This window comes from Aulonocara stuartgranti, assembly GCF_965226115.1.
Source record: "Aulonocara stuartgranti genome assembly, chromosome: 2".
Classification (NCBI taxonomy): domain Eukaryota; kingdom Metazoa; phylum Chordata; class Actinopteri; order Cichliformes; family Cichlidae; genus Aulonocara; species Aulonocara stuartgranti.
In genome coordinates, this window is record NC_138940.1 from 27,411,334 (window position 1) to 27,429,874 (window position 18,541).

The 18,541-nt window shown below is 40.9% G+C and overlaps 1 protein-coding gene across 2 annotated transcripts in view; it reads left to right on the plus strand.

Annotated features, from left to right (window-relative positions):
• Positions 1-206: 206 nt before the first annotated feature.
• The window catches only part of nlgn3a (neuroligin 3a), a 137,704-nt gene continuing 119,369 nt past the window's right edge, over positions 207-18,541 (plus strand). Inside the window, exon 1 of one of the 2 annotated variants that reach the window (XM_082506825.1) lies at positions 207-560. The gene's annotated coding sequence lies outside the window, so the exon portion shown is untranslated. Of the gene's footprint in view, positions 561-6,704; positions 6,771-18,541 lie in introns of those variants that run through there. The other variant, XM_082506826.1, reaches the window with a different exon arrangement.

Consider the following 18,541-nt stretch of genomic DNA (forward strand, 5'->3'; position numbering starts at 1 on the left):
TGCCTTATAGATTTTGTTCTGGTGAGAAACGTTAGTCCGGGGAAAAAGGGTTGTGTTTGATGAGCTGTCAGAGAAGGTAGAGAATAGTTGGAAGGCATAAACCGTCTGCTCCTTTTCATGTATGATGCGTGTGCCCTTGGTTACCTAGTAACTCTCTTCTCCATCTCAAATCGGCGCTCCCGAATATTCATACGGGATAGCGCCGCGCGTCCCCGCGAAGCTCGTGTTGAGCTCAAGAGTCAAGGCAAAAGCAGCAAAACGCACCAGGACTAGGAGGAGACTTCCCGCAGGAAAAAAAGGAAAGAAAGAAAGAAAGAAAATTAATCACTAAAATAAAACGTGGGAGAAATCCATTAAAATGACAGCGGAGTGAGGATAATGAGAGTCGTTATCGCTTCACAGGAAGGTCATTCCCGAAAAACATATAAGCGGTGCGCAGACTATACGGATATTTGGAGTACAGAGACTCGACTGCGAGTGAAGACCCCGAAACAGTGAAACATTATCCCGGCTTTTTATTTCCAGAAAGGCATGGGGGGATTTAGATCTCGACAAGGCAGGTGAGTCATTTCATGAGACTTGATGAGCAACTAGAGAAGGGGCAGAAAATCTAAGGCTGTCTGCGTTCTGAGTGACTTGGGGAGATGTGCAGGGGGGAAAGAGGGTATATCAGGATACTTGGATTTATTTTATACGACTTAAGCTTCTATTTTATTTGTGTGCGTGTGTGGAAAAGATTAAGAGTGGGAGCTATTTTGTAACGCAACATCGACGCAGCGCTGTACCCCGGCACGGAGGCACGTATACTTCCAAAACGCATTCGAATTTTGTGAGTTGGACGGACTACCCGGAGTCTTATTAGACGCAGGGGTTTTGGATGCTGCTAACTGTCTGCATCTTTTCCTCGCACTGTCATATGTAGCGTGTTGCGATACCAGCGCACGGCAAACGTCAATGCAGAAAATAAATGCTTGCGATAGACGTCCAGAGCACTTGTTACTTGGGCATAAAGACATCTTGTGCGCGTGATGGGCGCAAGCTCTGTGTCATTGTTCATCCTGTAGCAAGGAAAAACCCCGAAAACGCCAAATGAGTTGCGTTTATTGCAAAAACAAGAAATAAAAGGGCGGAAACTGCGAGCTCTGAACTTTAAGGTACATTTAACAAAGAATTGATGGCTTAAATAGATCAGGTTAGAAGCAGATCTAAGGTCCCTTTTTTTTTCTTTTTCTTTTTTTTTTTATAAAATATGATTGGGACCAGTTTGCACCAGGCTACCGACCTCCATCAGGATGAGCAGGATAATCTGCCACGGGGATACATGGGTATCCCCCGATTCCTATTCCCTTTTTTAATAACATTTTCTCCTAATTGGTTTGTGGATGATTAGATGAGTGGCTCAGTATAGAAGCTTCAGTGTGAGCGTAACTGGTTATTAAAGGGCATTTTTCATCTTAGAGTGACAGAGTGTGTGTGTGTGTGTGTATATATATATATATATATATATATATATATATATATATATAGGTTATTCTACTTGCTGCTTGACACTTATTCATTCTTTTTAACCTTTTGGCTTAATCACATTAAAAGAGATTTTTAAAGAAGCAGGAAAAAGTTATGTTTTTTCCATCTTTAATACCTATAAAAGCTGCAGAACTGAACATATTGCTTGCAAAGCAAAGAGTTTATTGTGCATAAAACAGTGTAATGATCTTGTAGGCCACACACGTCTACTTTCCCATACAGTCTGAAATTCCTGGACACATGGCTTCAGAAATATACTATAAATAAATAGTCTGGTTGTTATCAGTGGCAGTAAGAATAATTAAGAGAGAGAGAGTTGAATTCCAAAGAGAGAGGAGGAAGTGGAAATGTCAAGCAGGAGTTGTCATGGTGATTAGTTGAATAACCAATGTGTCCCTGAAACCTAAACATTTAGGAAGTGATTCAGCCTGTTATTTGGCATGCAAACCACACTGCTGATAAAAGAAGACCCTAATAGATGATAATCACACAGACATGTAGAATTTCTAGTTTTTGTTGCGTACATATTTTTTCAAACAAAAAAGGGGGAAAAAAGGCCTTGTGAAATTCTGAGAAGGGCTCCTCGAATTCAGTTTTGATTTGCAGGAGAATGGTGTGTGTCTGTATTGTAAGTGGCGCTTCAATATCATGTGAAGAATTATGCATGCTGGTGCTGGTGCTGCTGTTTGTGAATTCTCTTTCTGACCCTTCAGTGTTTGCATTCCAGTCGAGCAAAGTGCTATTTTTTCAAGCTCCCTGCTGTTTTAATATCCATTCTTCACCCCTTTCTCAGATTTTTTTCTTTTCTTTCTGGGATGTACTTGAGCTGTGTAACAATCGTGGCAGCTTAATTTACGACAAAAACTGAGCTTTCGGGTTTCAGCCGTTGGAGAGTAATTACAGAGAACGGCGCTCTCCCAGTGTGTTCATTTGCTAGACAGATTACACTGGAAGGGGTTGGGCCATCGAGAAGCGGTCAACATGTGATCACTGATAGGCACACATGCTGACACACTCCCGTAGACACACACGTGCACACATATGCGCGTGCACACACACAAACACACAAGTGCAGCATTGAGTCCGTTGTTTACCCTGTGAGTCTCAGGGCTGCTCAAGAAAAGCTCCATGAGACTCTCTGTCTACTGCAAAGGTCAGCGAGGCTTCGTGCTGACCTAACGTGAATACACCTGAGTGTGTCTTGGCCTGACTTAACATGGATGAGCCGCTCATTGGTCTCTGGCCCGAGAGTCCTCTTGTTCCTTAGCCTTCAGTTTCTCTTTAAGCATCGCGCTCCTTATTGCTTTCTCGTCCAGACACATGGGCAGAGGTGTGCAAGCACATGTGCTCCTCTGTGTATACACGGCGGTGTGTCGTCGCACATATAAGGAAGGCTGTGGAAGGTTATTTGTGTTTTCTAATATTCTTCATTGCGTTTGACGTGTTGTCTCGAAGCAGGCAGGAGCTGAATAATTTCCCAAATGGATACCTCTGACCTGCTGAAAATATGTCCTATCACTATTTATCCCGCAGCCAAGGAAAGGCCTGTCATTGTTCTAGCGCTGTTCTCACAACGTTGCAACATCGCTCAAACAAAAGGAAGAGGGGAGGTGTGATGTTTGTGAATCTAAAACAGATTAGCTTATTACCACGTTACCAAGCAAGCGGGATAATTGCCTTGGCTTGACTGCTGCTCTTGAAAATCCACAGGTAACAAATGCCTGCCCAAACAGACATAAAGTTTACAGACTTATTTTACTTCTTGAGACTCATCTAGAGAGCAGATTTAGCTTTTAGGTTATTGCTGCTTAAAATGTAAATGATTCTGAGTCGTGTGAGGTCTTAATGGTCTCTCACAATGGCTGTTTCGCAGAGACCTCTGAGAAAGAGCCCAAATCTTCAAAAACCAAGTAAAAATGTGCCTCATGATGTGTCACCCGAGCCCTTTCCCCCTGCCTTTCGCAGACATGGATGTACAGTGACTAATGCAGGAGGATCAACTTGTCTCTTCGTGTTTGCTCAGGAGGATGCGCCTTCATCATCATTAAATCACACTCGATATGACTGAATCGCTGCAAAACACCCTGATAGTTTCTCTATTAAACATTAGTCGAAACAAGCGGCGGTGCTCCGTACACTTGTGTCACACTCGTTTCAATAATGAATAAGACGTATTTGTTAAATCAGTAAAAAGATGAAAGAGTGTTTGTTAGACTAACAAAGCGGTTTTGGCCCGAGGCACAAAGATATGCCTCAAGTCTTTTGCACATAACATATTTAACTGAGATATTACATTGTTCATGGCCCAAAAAACATCTCCCCTGACTAACAGGTTTCCCTGCCAAAGACCAATGTCTGCTTAGTAAACAAGATTCTTTTGGACATCGCCATTCTAACTACAAAGCAGATGTCACACAGTATGTCTCCACTTACTGTCTGCCAGAAGTTATCTACTTATTAATTATTTATTAATTAGTCAATTTACTCTCAATAACACACAGACCAAGGACGAAGCCGACTGAGCTATAATCAGGGACAGCCGAACGTGCAGTATAAGCAGCAGCAGCGGCAGCAGCAGCAGCAAGGAGCTGTTTTTGATTGTATCCCCCTTTTAACTGAGACTTTTTAAAAATGCATCACATGGAGGGAGAGACAGCAGGAGCGGGGTGCGGGAGACCATCATGATATGGAAAAGCAAAGTTGTACTTTAAGCTTACGTAAGCTTATGTAAAGTTCACTTCTTTTCATTCATGTGTAACATGCAAACATAAATGACCTTTTTTTTTTTTTTTTGCTATGGCATACAAGAATCAATCCACTGAAGCAGTGCGTATTTCACATTCCACTGACTTTATTTTGCAAATCCGTTGCATTTATTTGTTGACTCTGACTGCGATTTGCATGCTTGCCGCATGTGCGGTACATATAGATTTCTGGACCTTTGACTACTGAGTCATGCACGGCTTTTAAAGACTTGCCAGCTCACTTGAAATGTAAAAAATCCGTCAGCCATCGTAATATGTAAGGCCGGCCGGAAACAAACAAAGAAGTTAATCGTTCTTTCTGTGTGTCGTGAGCGACAGGGGTGAAACCCTGCCTGTTTGTTTTCGAAAAGTCACCTTAATCCTTATGATTTAAATCGCATTTTATTTTACCTAATCCGCCCTGCAAATACAGAGACAAGTGACAGGGAGTCAACACGTTTTAATCCCAGGGGATGAACGTTACTGTCCAGGTAAAGTTTAAGTGGCAGAGTGTGCCTTTCCTCTGTCAATTCCTCAGCTTCTTATCCAACTAAGCAATCACTAAGCCCCTTTCTCTCCTCATTTTCTTAACATGGAGTGAGTATTGTGTGGGTCTGGCAGTACACAGAAAGACGGGGCTGTCTAATTCATGGGGTAAATTAGTGGAGATAAGGCCTGAGTCAGTACCTCCAGCCTACCATAGATCCCCCGGGGCAGGCTCTTAAGGAGCTTAGTAAAAGCCTGTCGTATGAAGACATGACATGGAGCTGGCTAAATGGGCTACGTTGGAGTGTCTTCCATCAACCTAATATTCATATATAGGTCACTGTCGTTCAGGCTTAATCCCATTCAATTTATTCACTCTTGGTTATTAATTCAGAGTTTTTAGGAAAATATAGCAATGTGCGCAAGCTAGGTGGGGAACAAGGTGTATTAGCATTTCTTTAATGTAGTTGTGCACCAGAGTGACAGAACACTTAAGCCCACTCATAAGACCGCGTTGTGTGAGACTATGAGTTTGTGCCACCAAATCAATAATGAATGCTGGGTTGCCCGTAGTAAAAGAACAAGAAAGAGCTCCTCCAGAGTCACTGGGTCACAGACACTGGGGAAACAATTAGAGGCTTCTTTGCACTTCACAGTGCTGCAGCTTGTTTTTCTCTCTCTCTCTGTCTCTCTTTTTTTTTCATCTGCACACGTTTCCCGTAATTTTTCTCTAGGGTCCGGCAGCATGTCTGTTCCGCTGTTGAGAAATTACAGACATCGGGTGCAAAGTCTTTTCCAGCCAGAACTACAAAAGGCCATGTCAGGTCCTTGTGATATATGTGGGGGCCATGTGAGGTGGAAAGCATAGTGACGGATAGGACACCAGTCTCGCGGGCGTGCGTTAACCTCATAATGCTGACAGATTACAGATTTAAATATTTTAAATCTCAAAGAGCACATGCTCTGGTGATGAAGAGAGTGGAAATGACTGCAGTAATGCAAGAGATTAATAGAGATCCGTCCTCCCTCTCCTCCCACGCACACACTCCAACACGCACAAACTTTCCGTCGCAACTGTTCAGCCGTCATAAAATTGCAGATCTCTGCTCTACAAGTTGGTTTTCAATTACAGTTGCTGTATGTTCTTTAGGATAATCTTTCCTTTATTATCTCCCTTCCTTTTGCCTTTCACCTGGACAAAAACACATACATCTGCTACTCTGGAGAACAAATATTGAAGTTTTACTTTTTTGAAATTATATTTGAGATTTAGTGAAATGTTGACATTGAGTTCAGCACCAGTGTCATGCTAATTCATCTCCTGTTAGTCCTTCCTCTCTGAAGACAATGTGGAAATCATGTAAACACATTTATTTGTGTGTGTTTTTATCTAGACACCAGACCTTTCACCTGTATTAGGATTTATTTGTATTTGTTTTGTTTTTTTGGATATTTGTTTTTTTGTTGGTTTTTAGTATTTTGGATGGCATGTACATTAGGTTAGCCACAGCTCCGAGTTGTTTGAAGCTGCTGCTGACTGAGGCGCTATCTATTTCACTTTTATTATCCATTTCACTATGCTAGCCACTGAGGAGTCTTGAGGCCAGTAGAATATTATGTGTGGGCTTTTGTTTTGTCCCTGTGCAGTTTGTAGAAATACAGCAACTGATTTTTATCAAGGAAAACCCCTAAAAGTAAATACTGAACTACATTGTCTTCATTAATATGTTTCAGTAAACATTGAAATTCAAATTTAGCGCTTCTTTAACTTTAGTGTTTTCGCCCTAATCGTTTATTTTACAGACCAGAAGATCAGAGCAGGCTATAAAATTTCACGTGTAAAGTGTGTGTAATTGCAGAATGTAAACTCTTCCTCAGGTTATTAAAACCCCTCAAATCCCCCCAAAACAGTACTGAGCGCGGGTCCTTTGTGTCTTCGGTGGTAGCGGTGTCTCTGCCTGTGCTTGTGCTCGCATTTCCTCCCCATCAAGCTGACTGGAGACTGAATTGCCTGTAGGTGTGAATGTGAGTAAGTGAGTGGTTGTTTCTGTACTATCTTTTTGATGGAGGGAGTCCACTGTGTTTTGGCCTAGTTGTTGTGCAATGCAGTGTAACAGTTCAGCGAATAAATGAATAAATAACATTTATATGTAAATGAAATATCATATAAATGTAATATATAAGCATAGCTTTGAGTAAAGCCATAAAAATGCACTATAAATGCTATTGTAGTGTACAAGCACAAGCCATTATATAAAACAGTAAGTAGTAATAAGCAAATCTAATCAGATTCTCTTAATAATGCAGTGTTATGCAGCTTTGGATAATGTTTTGTAAATTTACCTTAACGACATTGTAAACCCTCTGCCTTAATAGGATGCTACCTACTTTGGGACTGGTTTATTTTGGTGCTTACATGTAGACCTGCTCCTCGCTGTCGTCTATTTATATCTCTTGCCAGCTTGGCAATGCTTTCCGATAGCCTTTCCCTTTCAGAGAAATTCCTCTATCAAGCTCAGGGCCCATCTGTGCCCATATTTCTCCCAAAAGGAGCCATCCTCCACAATTATAGCTTTCTTCCAATGATACCATCAACATGCCATCACTCTGTGTAAGAACAGGCTCCAGGAAATTGACTTGATATTAATCTGACAAAATTACCAAGAAAGGAAATTAGACTGGGGAATTTTCTCTGGCATCGATTGTGTTTTCAATACAGGATGCACACTTTTCATGAGTCTTAAAGTTTAAATAACACAACGTTTAGCCATAAAGTAAATGAGCATAAATAAGAAAATCGTTTCTTTGACCTAATATGCTCTCCTTTGATTTGCCGCTGCTCATTACAATGATATGGATCCAGATTTACCTGAGAATCTGGGTCATTACAGAAATAGCCTCGCGACTTACTCCCCTAAGATGGCAGCTGTGATGAATTGGTGGCTGTAGGTCACTATGACAATAGTTTGAGTGAAAAAGTGAGGCTGAGGGGAGGAGCCTCATTTTGATGAGCTTCTTGGTTTGAGGTTTTTAATCTAGAAAAAAAAGACAAGTTTTGTTTCTGGGGAGTATGGTGATGTGGGCGAGCACATAAGACCAGGGAGGAATCCTCGAGGCGCTCTTCTGAGCCTTTAAGTAGCACAGATTTGAGGGTTTTGCTAAAACGCCCCAAATTATGTGCTCCAAAAGCCCATAATCGCATATTATTTGCAGAAAGCTGTAAATATGTGGGTTGCTGTTTGAACCTTGACTATTAACATACTGTACTTTTCATAAGCTAAAAGTAAATAGAGCCTCATGGGCTTGTTGTCCAGTGCGAACCTGAAGAGTCGCACTTGCATTTTGTCTTTACGAGTCATTACAGCAGAGGAAGGTAGATTTGGGACAAGAGACTCCAGAGCTGTAGTTTCTCTCGTAGTTCCATTGCCCTGGGCTCACCGTGAATTTCAACCCGGTTTAAGTACAGGTGTTGAATGACATAATAGTGGTGGGCAGTTCAGTCCTGAAGCTGAAGAGTGAAATGATACCGTTGGATAGAAATGGTTCTCTGAGAGTAGCAGGAATGGAGAGGGGATCAGAGAGGATAAGAACGAGGACAGAAGGAAGAGGTGAGATTGAAAAGAAACAAGAGGAAAATAGCTAGGGTGGAGAAAAATAAGCCTGGATAAGCCTTTTGACAAGTGAGCTCTGGGCTGGAGAAAGCCAGTCAAACAAAAATCCACGTTTGTTTTATTCATGCTGCGGACAACTACAGCTTTACTATCTTTTTTTTTAAAAAACAAAACGAAAACCCCACACTAGTACACAAACAAGCAGAATACAAATCCTAGTCAACTGTATCCTGAAGTTTTTCTTCATTACCTCTTTTTATTTGAAGATTTTTTTTTTGATTGAGGCAGATCTCCATACCATATTATTAAATCATTCAGTGTTTTCTGACACCCCAGAATTTACTGGCATTCTCATCTCATATGCTCTTTAATCACATCCTCTTTGAATCCAAACCTGCTTCACTCAAATTTTTTGCACATTTAAAATTCTACAGAAGCCTTAACTCCAAATACGGATTTATTGTTGAAGCTTTTTGTTTTTTTGGGAGGGGGGGGGGAGCCTGGCACCCACTAATACGTTAAATATTGCGATGTCCAATAGAGTTAGGGTTAAGGTTAGCTTATGCTAAAGGATAACAATCGGGCAGGGTAACGAGTTTGCATTCTCTGAGCCTCCTCTTGATTTGTATGACCGAGCTGTCTCCTAAGTCTGCTTCTGAAATAAATTATTTAAATGAAGAAGTGTGTGTGTTTTACAGTGCAAAAAGGCATCAGAGCTCTGCAAGAGTACAGATGCATTTCAGTAGGACTGCTACACATCGCTTTACTTGATTGGATGTTGAAAAAACACCAGAAAGTCATGAGCCATCCTAAACACACACGAACACGCTGCAGCTGGAGACTCCTCGGGGTTGATTCTAATGATACCCATGTGATTTATCCAGCAGATCCAAGATCAGTTTGTATATATATTTACAAAAAAATAATAATAAACTGACCTAATAAGCCATATCTTTGCCTTTGTTTCCCCACTGTGCTTTTTGAAAGAAGAATGAATAAAGGAACCTTATCACAAAGGACGTTGGAAAAGTGACATATTTCCTCAGGGATAATTGTGCTTTGTGTCTCCGTGGCCCACTTTTCTTTTATATTGATGCTTAGCTGCACACAAATGACAAACAGCTGCATCACATGTAAAGGTCTTTCAAAATGTTCGACGCAGTGTGAGAGGAATCGTCAAATTGGGTTAAATGAGGATCCTCTGCTTCCTCTGCTTTTTAATCTGAAACTTGCACCCCGTACTCGTGCAAAAACAACAAAATGCTGCCGGAGATAAAAAAAGCAACCAAAACAGTAGCGCGCGGATATAGTAGTGAATGGCTTATAGAGGATATTTATGTAATCTGGGGGCACCAGGGCTGACTCAAACCCGACTCAGAGCTGCTGTTGCAGAGAGAGGCCCAAGGACAGTAGCACATTTTCTAAATCCCTGGTAGACACAGAAAGTTAAGACAAGCAGCGCTGCAATAAAACAAAGCCCAACCCATTTATCTGAGCATCCCACACAACCCCTGGCCCAGATTTACAGCCCTGGGCATCGAGTGCTACCAAATCTTCTGGCAGCCACCGCCTCAGATATTGATAGGAAGCGCGAGAATCCCACCAAGGAATTCTGAGCTGGAACTTCCCAAAACATGAGCAGTCCCTTAATGGTCTGGGATCACAGAGCAAAAGAGTATGATATAAAACCTTTTGCACTATAATGACATTGTAAATTGGTATACCTTGTCATTGATTTTTTTTTCTCCCTTGCTCTGAACCTGTCTAGCAACTATCTATTGCCGTGTGGCATTAAGAGTTTATGGATTGTTTGACAAAGCCAGGTGTTTGATGAGCATTCGTATCCTCCGGAGACGGAAAGCAGACGCTATTCCATTAAGAGCAAAATGCCTTTTGAAAACAAATAAAAACAGGGCCTCTCTCATCATTACATCTAAAGCGCTTAATCCTACACAGAGGAGACTCTCCCCTCTTCTGAAAACCTTTTCTTTGTATCCATCACACGTGGATTTCTTTCTTGGAGCTTGTCTGCATACCAAGTTGGCGATGCTAACCTCTGGATGTAAAAGGCAATCATGCAGCTCTTAGGTTCTGCAAGAGGTGCATCGTTTCTCTCTTTTTTTTTTAGTTCTAGAAAAGTATAGTATTGAGTTTGAAAGGTGCATTAATTGCAACAACGGGCGCTTTTGTTCCTGCAAAATTAAAGCGTTCCCTTTTTGTGCTGACAATACAAAGAAACTCTGAATAAAAGCTAGAGTAAAAGTTTCCTTATTATTTTTCACACAATTTTTGCAAAACATATATTTAAAAAAAACAACAACCCCAAAAACAAATCACCTGGCACACAAACCCACACTGAGATTTACCTACATAGAGTTTCCATTCACCAAAAGGGTAGCAGTTGTATTGGTAACAGTTGACATGCCATTTTTGGTCCTAAGGGCTCTGCTTTTAGTGTCTGTGAAAATTGCGGGAAGGCCTTGTAGTCACATGAAATTTTACAGCAGGCATGGAGGCACTCTCATTGTTGTGTTTGCTCCTCGCAGAAGCTCCAAGGCTCTTAAGCTAGAAAACAACAATGGCCCCGTTGTTCTGTCTCCTCTACATTCATCCCTGGTAAAAGGAACATAAAACTCCCTTCCCTCTGCGAGCCCCCGCTAGTTGCACTCGTATCAGCGCAGTTCAGGCACAGAGGAATAGTTTTCAAAGTGTCACCGTTTAGGGCATGGTTTGGATGTCAGCAGTGAAATGAATAAATAATGTACCCTCCAGTTTCATTTGATGTAGCGGGATCTGATCTGATATGACTTTTCATTCGAGCTAGCTAACATCCAGATGTTAGTGGATGTTAGTTTTTACCCCCCCTTAGGTTGCTAATGAAACACGGAACAGGAAAGGATGTTTAGAAAAACAGGCGAAAAATAATAATAAGAAAAAGGGTAAAAGAGAGGCAGATCAAGGCGAGTTTATTTTAGAAGAATTTGGAAATCAGTGTAGATGTGTGATCAAAGTTATGCATGGGTTCCCATACAGTATCTACAGTATGTGCTGTCATTGCTCTGGGCTTCGTTGGTGCAGAGTAGGCACAGAATAGGAAGGGAGATTCAGCATCCAGTGTGTGTTTGGTGCAGTTTTTGAGGAAGTGCAGACAACCCGAGGCCAAATTTGCCTGCAGTGTTTGGACATGGCCTACTTCTAAGCGTGCAGTCATTAATGTGGTCTTCTACTCTGCTTAAAGTGCACAAATGGGATTTTAATTCATGCCATATGCATAGTGTCTATGCTGTAGCTTCCCGTTCTGTTGAATTCAAAGATTTTATCTTAGAGTACATATGGTGAGGTCAAAATATCACTGGTTTCACTTCCTATCTTATAATACAACCTTGAGTACCCTCAGCGAGCTGCCGCATCTGAGGACGTATGTGTTCAGCCTACTCTTGTCTTATGGACTTTGTAGCGCCTGTGTGTGTGTTTGAATAATGTCCTGCAGGAGACACTCTAAGTACAATGTCTAGGACTTAGGCGTCAGCAGTAACATCAGGGCAACCTCTCCTCTCCTCTGTGTGCAATGGCATGGGGATATTACAGCATTAGAAAGCATGAATTATAGCCGTGTTGTTTAGCTCAGTGTCAGGGGACAGAGACGTGTTTCCGCTATCACCATGGCATCAGTCAAAAGTTAGAAAAAAAGGAATGGAAAGATTATGAAATGCTTTTTAGGTATATCCCTCAGCATGCTGGTTTTGGAAACTCCTGATAAATTTAGGCCAATTTCACTGAATAATGGTATATTGAATTAGGATGCCACATTTGTCAGAAACTATTTTGAGCTTAAGGCAGTTCTCCTGTTTGATCTGAAGGCTGCTGTACAACCATACAGCCAGGTACGACTGGGTATTCTGCATCACAGTGAATGGATCTGAGCATTTCCCAAAGACGGGCAGGCGGTGAGACCAACAAGTAAAATAACAAAGGATGCATTACCTAATAGAGTTGGCAGAAATGCAGAGTTCAGGGTAGTCTGATAAAGCTGGGTTACAGTACTTTTAATCAATCACTAAGAACACGAGCCAATTTAGGAAGGAGCCTGACAGTCAAGCTAGGCTTTCAGACAGGATTAGAAATAGTGAATAGAGAGTAAACATATCTGCCAGGGCTAGCTGAAAGGACTGCTGTCAGGGGACAGTGTTCCCTCCTCCACGTGTGATATTGAGGCATGTCTCCTTCATCCGCACCCACCCCCAACTCCTCCAGCCAACCCTAACCTCCCTGTTTCTAAATAATAGTAACAGTAGCAGTCTCATTTACCAGCTTTGCTCCAGAGATATTTTTTTCCAGTGAATTCAGATCAGTGTTAGCAACAAGACAAAGATGGTTGCCTCCGTTGTTTATGCTATCCCTTCAAGAAAAGGCACTGTCATTTAAAATGTCCCTCTGAGCTCATCATCACGTGGAGTCTCCAGACAGACTAATAATATCAAGAATATCAGGGTGAGCATGCAATGAACAGAGAAATACAGCTGCTTTTCTAAAAGACAACTGGGAGAGACACTGGTGGGAAAACAATAATAATCCAGAGCGCCTTTTAAATGTTTACCATACATTTTTGGATGCTGGAGGTTTCTGTTGACTTTTAAGTTTTATGAATTAAAATTTGATATAAAATGATTTTGATGTTGAGTTTTATGGAAGAGAAATTAGAACACTTACTGTACCTTAAAGTCCAGCATTGGCCTGTGGGCGTCAATGGGAGAAGCAGCCAGCGGCTGTGACGGTGCTGGATAAAGGGGATGCTTTAGCTATGGCAGCTGTCTGTCCACATCTCCTCTAAACTCACCCGGCTTTAGCTATAATTAAACCTATAATGCGAGGAATGACGATGTAAATGCCCAAACCATATTTACATGTAAAAAAGCAGATTATTACTGGATTTAAGATAATGCCATCAGGAATTTTTGTTTCTGATGTCTTGTGGGTTTTCGTCTTCATTCATCTGTATTCAGGCTGTCTCGACGCTAAGTACATCACATCTTCTTTTGATCTTTTTTAGATTGGAAAGCATTGAAGGGAATACCAGCTTCTGAAATGTCAAAGATTTTATGTTAAATAGTTCTTCTTAATATTAAAGTACTATTAATTTCTTAAACGCCTCCTATTAATGGCTGATAGAGGCCATGTAGAGCAGTATTAGTCAGTTTGGTCTTTGTTTATGCTGAAGATGAAGGTCACCCCCTCATTAGAGCAGCAGCATCTTTTTTGATGTTGTGATATACATAGTAATCAAGTGTGGCTCACCTTGCTGTTTACTGTTGACCTTTAGTTAAAAGCACATCACTGTCGGGTTGTTTCAAAACTTAATTATGCTCCCATAAAACTCCTGGCATCATGTGCAGACCTCATTTAATCTTCTGTCATTAGGCTAAAGTAACCCTGCGGTCCCTCTGTAAATAGGACCCCCCCTCCACCACCATGTTCTCAGATCCATTATTTTTTTAGTAGTGTGGGTATATGTGCTTTGGGTTTTGCCATATCAAACACACTTGTGTACATCTCTGCTTCCAGCTTTGTATTCAGAAATTCTGCTTGTCACACAACAATACACTCTGGCGCCTCTCACTTCTCTGCAACTACCAGACATTTGCATGTCAATAACATCATTCTACCACTGTGCTTTTGGCATCTGCGAAATACTCTGCAAGGAAGCCAAGTAGTCGCAGTGTTTGAAAGGAAACATCACAATAATGTGTCGTGTGTTGCCGCTTTCATTAACATGTTATTTTCTCAAAATTCACCTTGGTTTAATTGTTCATCAATCACAATTAAGGACTCTCAGGCGTATGATTTAGGGCCGCTTAAGAAGAACAGCTAACATTTAAGTACATGTCTCCAGGGAGAAGGTGAAGCTATTTCTAAGCTGCTCTATATGCTGCAGTGGAGTCCCGTTCCAGCAACAGCACGCTTGTAGAGACTCTGATGCTTTCAGATCAAAACATTTAAATTGCCGTAATTTATGTTCTCGAAGTAAGTCTTGAGTCGGACATCATATTTTACCTGAATGTGGAATATTGCTTTTTCCAAATTACCGCTGCAAATGTTAAGGTACTTAAGGCATTATTAGCTCATTAATTTAACAAGTAGCATCTGGGTCATGTCTCTGCTTCCTATATGTATAATTCTGTAAGTCGTTCGCACCGAATGATAAAGCTGATCTTTGGATTCTCAGTCAGAGCCGCGGCCTACTTACCTTAAATTACTGCTCTTATTTAGCTCATTAGGCCACGGAGAGATTCATTTTCCCAGCATACTTACAGTATATGTTCATGCAGATGCACAAAGCCACAGTGGTGCCCCAGAGGCCTTCTTCATCTTCGTCTTTTTTTGCAAAAAAAATTAATGAATTTCACATTCTTTTGGACAAGATGATCTGAATTTTTAATCTCCGTCTTGAGAAAACATAATTCAAAATGCAGTGGATGAAAGTGGTGAATTACATGCACTCAGCACAGGACTCCACTGCTTTTCTGAAATTTTTTTTTATTTTTTTTTGGGGGGGGATCAGCTCTTCAAACCACTGTGGCATTATATGGTTTGCAATGTTCCTGTGTTCTTTTGTTTTTTGCTTGTTATTATTTTTTATTGGAAGATGGTGGGTGTTTGGGGCATTTGGAAGAATTTCTTTTGTCTGCTCCTACTGGGAGATATCTACTAATGATTCCTATGTCAAATGTGTATTTTATGCAGTTTGTTACTTTGTTATTAAAACTGTTCTTCTTCTTTAGCCAGTCTTTTGGTTTTTTTTTTAAAGCACTCCTCAGTCTGAGTTCATTTTAATGCGTATTAGTATTTGATACTGGCACTGCAAATGGTTTTTTGTAGGGCAACGAAGGATTGGTTGCTTTAACCCAGAGTAGAAGAGTCAATACTGGCCATAGGAGCTGATCCATCTAAGATTTTATAATGTGGTGCCAATGAACTAGGAACCTTGATTGCGAGAGATCAACTCTCTGTTGTAATTACCAGCCAGACCTCAATTAACTCAAAGCAAACCCTCAGTTCAAGTCTATATGTTTGTTAAGTGTTAATAGCTGCTTTAAGAAAAATGTTTCCCCACTCCCATCCACTTAGGCCAGTCTGATAAATGTGCAGAGTACTGCATATTGTTAGATGCATTACTTAAAATGACATACTTTAAGTATTCAATACAGAGTTTAAATTGGAAATAAGCCATTTATCCCCACCAATATCCCCATTAATCTCTATAACTATAATCAATCAGTGCAAATTTAAGCGTTTTCTTCTCAGGCACTAACTGCCAGGGAACTCCAGGACAAGCAGCATTTAGCCAAAAGAGTGCAGCAAAAGTAATACACAGCAGTTCACATTTGAAGCAATGGTCATAAACTTACACTTGCTTTATATACGTAGTGCCATGCCGGTACTGTTCAGGTTCCTTGCTCTTGCCTGAATTTTATTAGGAAAGAATCCCAGAAGGCTAAAAATCCATCCTCTTTTCCACTGTAAGCCAGAAATTGATGTTTGTGCTGCCATGTTATACGTGCTGTCCTCACAGTGGAGGAGATGAAGGAAGCTGTTTGAAATATCTGCTGAATTCTCCTTGGTATGCTCGAGTGGTTCCTCATGCGTTAAAGCAAGCCCAATCACATGAGTTTTCCACTTCACAGATGTAAGATGATTTGACCAACTACAGAAAACAAAACATTCAGAAAAATGTTCGTTGTAGTAAATTGGACATCCCATGGTTGCATTTCTAATGCACTGATTTACTTAGTCAAGTAGCTAAATGACTACCCACCAACCACCTAAATGAGTGATTACATTGTTTTCTACACCAAAATTATAAACACTCAACAGGCATTTTGCGATGTTCCCCTTTTCAGGTGCTCAGTGAAACAAAATCAGCCAATCAGAGGCAACTCAGTGCATTTAGGCGTATAGATATGATCAAGACAAAATCCTAAAGTTCAAACTGAGCATCAGAGTCAGGAAGAAAGGTGATTAAAGTTACTTTGAATGTGACTGTTCGTGCCAGCAGTAGATCAGCAGCTGCTAATGAGAATATGTTATGTTGTGTGATCAGCAGATCTACTGGGATTTTCCCACACAACTATCTCTAGGATTTACAGAGATTAGTAAAAAAAAGAAAGAAAAGAATATCCTGTTTTCAGAGCAAAAATGTCTTCTTGATGCCAGAGGTCAGAGGAGAATGGCCAGAGTGCATCAAGCTAGGAAGCTTGGTCTCAAAGCAGTTGGACTACAGCAGCAGAAGAGCACATTAGGTACTACACCAGTAAGCTAAGAACAGGAAACCGAGGCTACCATTGCCACAGGCCTCATAAAAGTTGGGCAAAAGAAAACTGGAAAGCATCCCCCAATAAGTCACGATTTCTGCTGCAACATTTGGATGGTAGTGTGAGAATTTGGCATCCATCCTTGTATCAACAGCTTAGGCTGTGATATGATGGTATGGTGGTGGTGGTATAACGGTATTGGGATATTTTCTTGGTAACACTTTTGACCAATTAATACCAAGTGAATATCATTTAAACACCACAGCATACCTGAGTATTTTTGCTAATGATGTCCATCCCTTCATGTCCCCTGTGATCACATCTTCTAATGACTGCTTTTGGAAGCATAAAGCTCCATGTCACAAACCCCCAAACAACCGCAGACTGGCTTCCTGAAGATGACAATGAATTCGTTGTACTCAGCTGTTATCAGATCTTAAAACCTTTGCGAGGTGGTGGAATGGGAGACTGGTATCATGAATGTGCACCCAGCAAATCTGCAGCAAGTCTGTGACTCGTTCATATCAATAGGGTCTAAAAATTCTGAGAAATGTTTCCAGAACTTAGGTTAAATCTATGTTATAATGAATTAAGGTTGTTCTGAAGGCAAAAGGAGATCTGAATGAGTGAGATGTGCCTTGCTAGTAAAAGGGATAGTGACGAGTATAATATGTGTTTTTAGAATAATGATAAGCATTTAAGTGTATGTTGCATATTGCTAATGAGAATATGTTATGGTGTGTGACTTTGCCTGCAACAAAGGCATCTTCAACTTATAAGATCAACCTTAATACGTAATTACACAGTTATGCAGTGAAGAGTGAAAAGCATTATATAAACAAAATCACAGGATTTTAATTATTATTGTTACAGTCATTACTTAACTGAGGCCACCTTCATCTTCTGCTCTTTGGTAAGCAATGCTATGAAACTGTGTTGGCAGGGTGATGGAAACTGCACACAAAAGACTTTGTCAAGAGAACAGATCTCTCCCTGCAATCGGCATCTGTGGGAGCTTGGATAATGAGTATGCCATGTGTAAAGTCTTAATGTGTTTACATACAGCTAGATTAGAGACGGACCCAATACTTGCCCCTGCGGTTTCTCAACAAATCCCTGTGGGCTTCTTGAGTGATTAGCTACTTTAAGATTTTTCAGTAGGAGTGTCTTGTGGGACTCTGTAGGGGATCAATAGGAGTTGGGATGATGAACTGTTTGGGAAAGTTACGTATATATCATTTTTTTTAAATGTAAACTCCTCTGTCCTTTCCCATCTAATTGAGATGGTTAGCTCTGATTAATATTCCTGTACCCCCACATATTGTTTCCCACATCATATTACTTACTAAACTGTATCTGACACTCAGAGGCATACACACACACACACACACACACACATTCAAGTGAAAGAGAGAGAGGGAATATAGATGTAAGAATGGGCTCTCTGCCTCGACTCGCAGCTTTAAAACTTCTAGATCAAATCTGTCCCTATCATTTAAGTCTCGAAGAGCAAACAGTTGTTTCAAGCACCGTCAGCAGTTAACAGAATGGCCATTATTTATTTGCTGTGCAGCCGCAGAATTCATCTCAACACATGCTCACCTGGAATCTGTCTTTATTTGGCTTGCCAAGCCGATCTTCCTGCGTTACTTTGGCTGCTCGGCTGGTAATGATAGTCATGGACACCTTTATCCAGCACTTAGGAGAAGGGGTGGAGACGCACAGCTTAGCAGGTGGCCACAGCCGCACCATTGTCGTCTCCCATTTGCTTCTTTAAAAATATGTCAGCATCACCGCGGTGATTAGCAGTCAGTATGTGCCGCATTTTTGTCCTTGATTTAGTGCCAAATCTCCTAAGTAATAA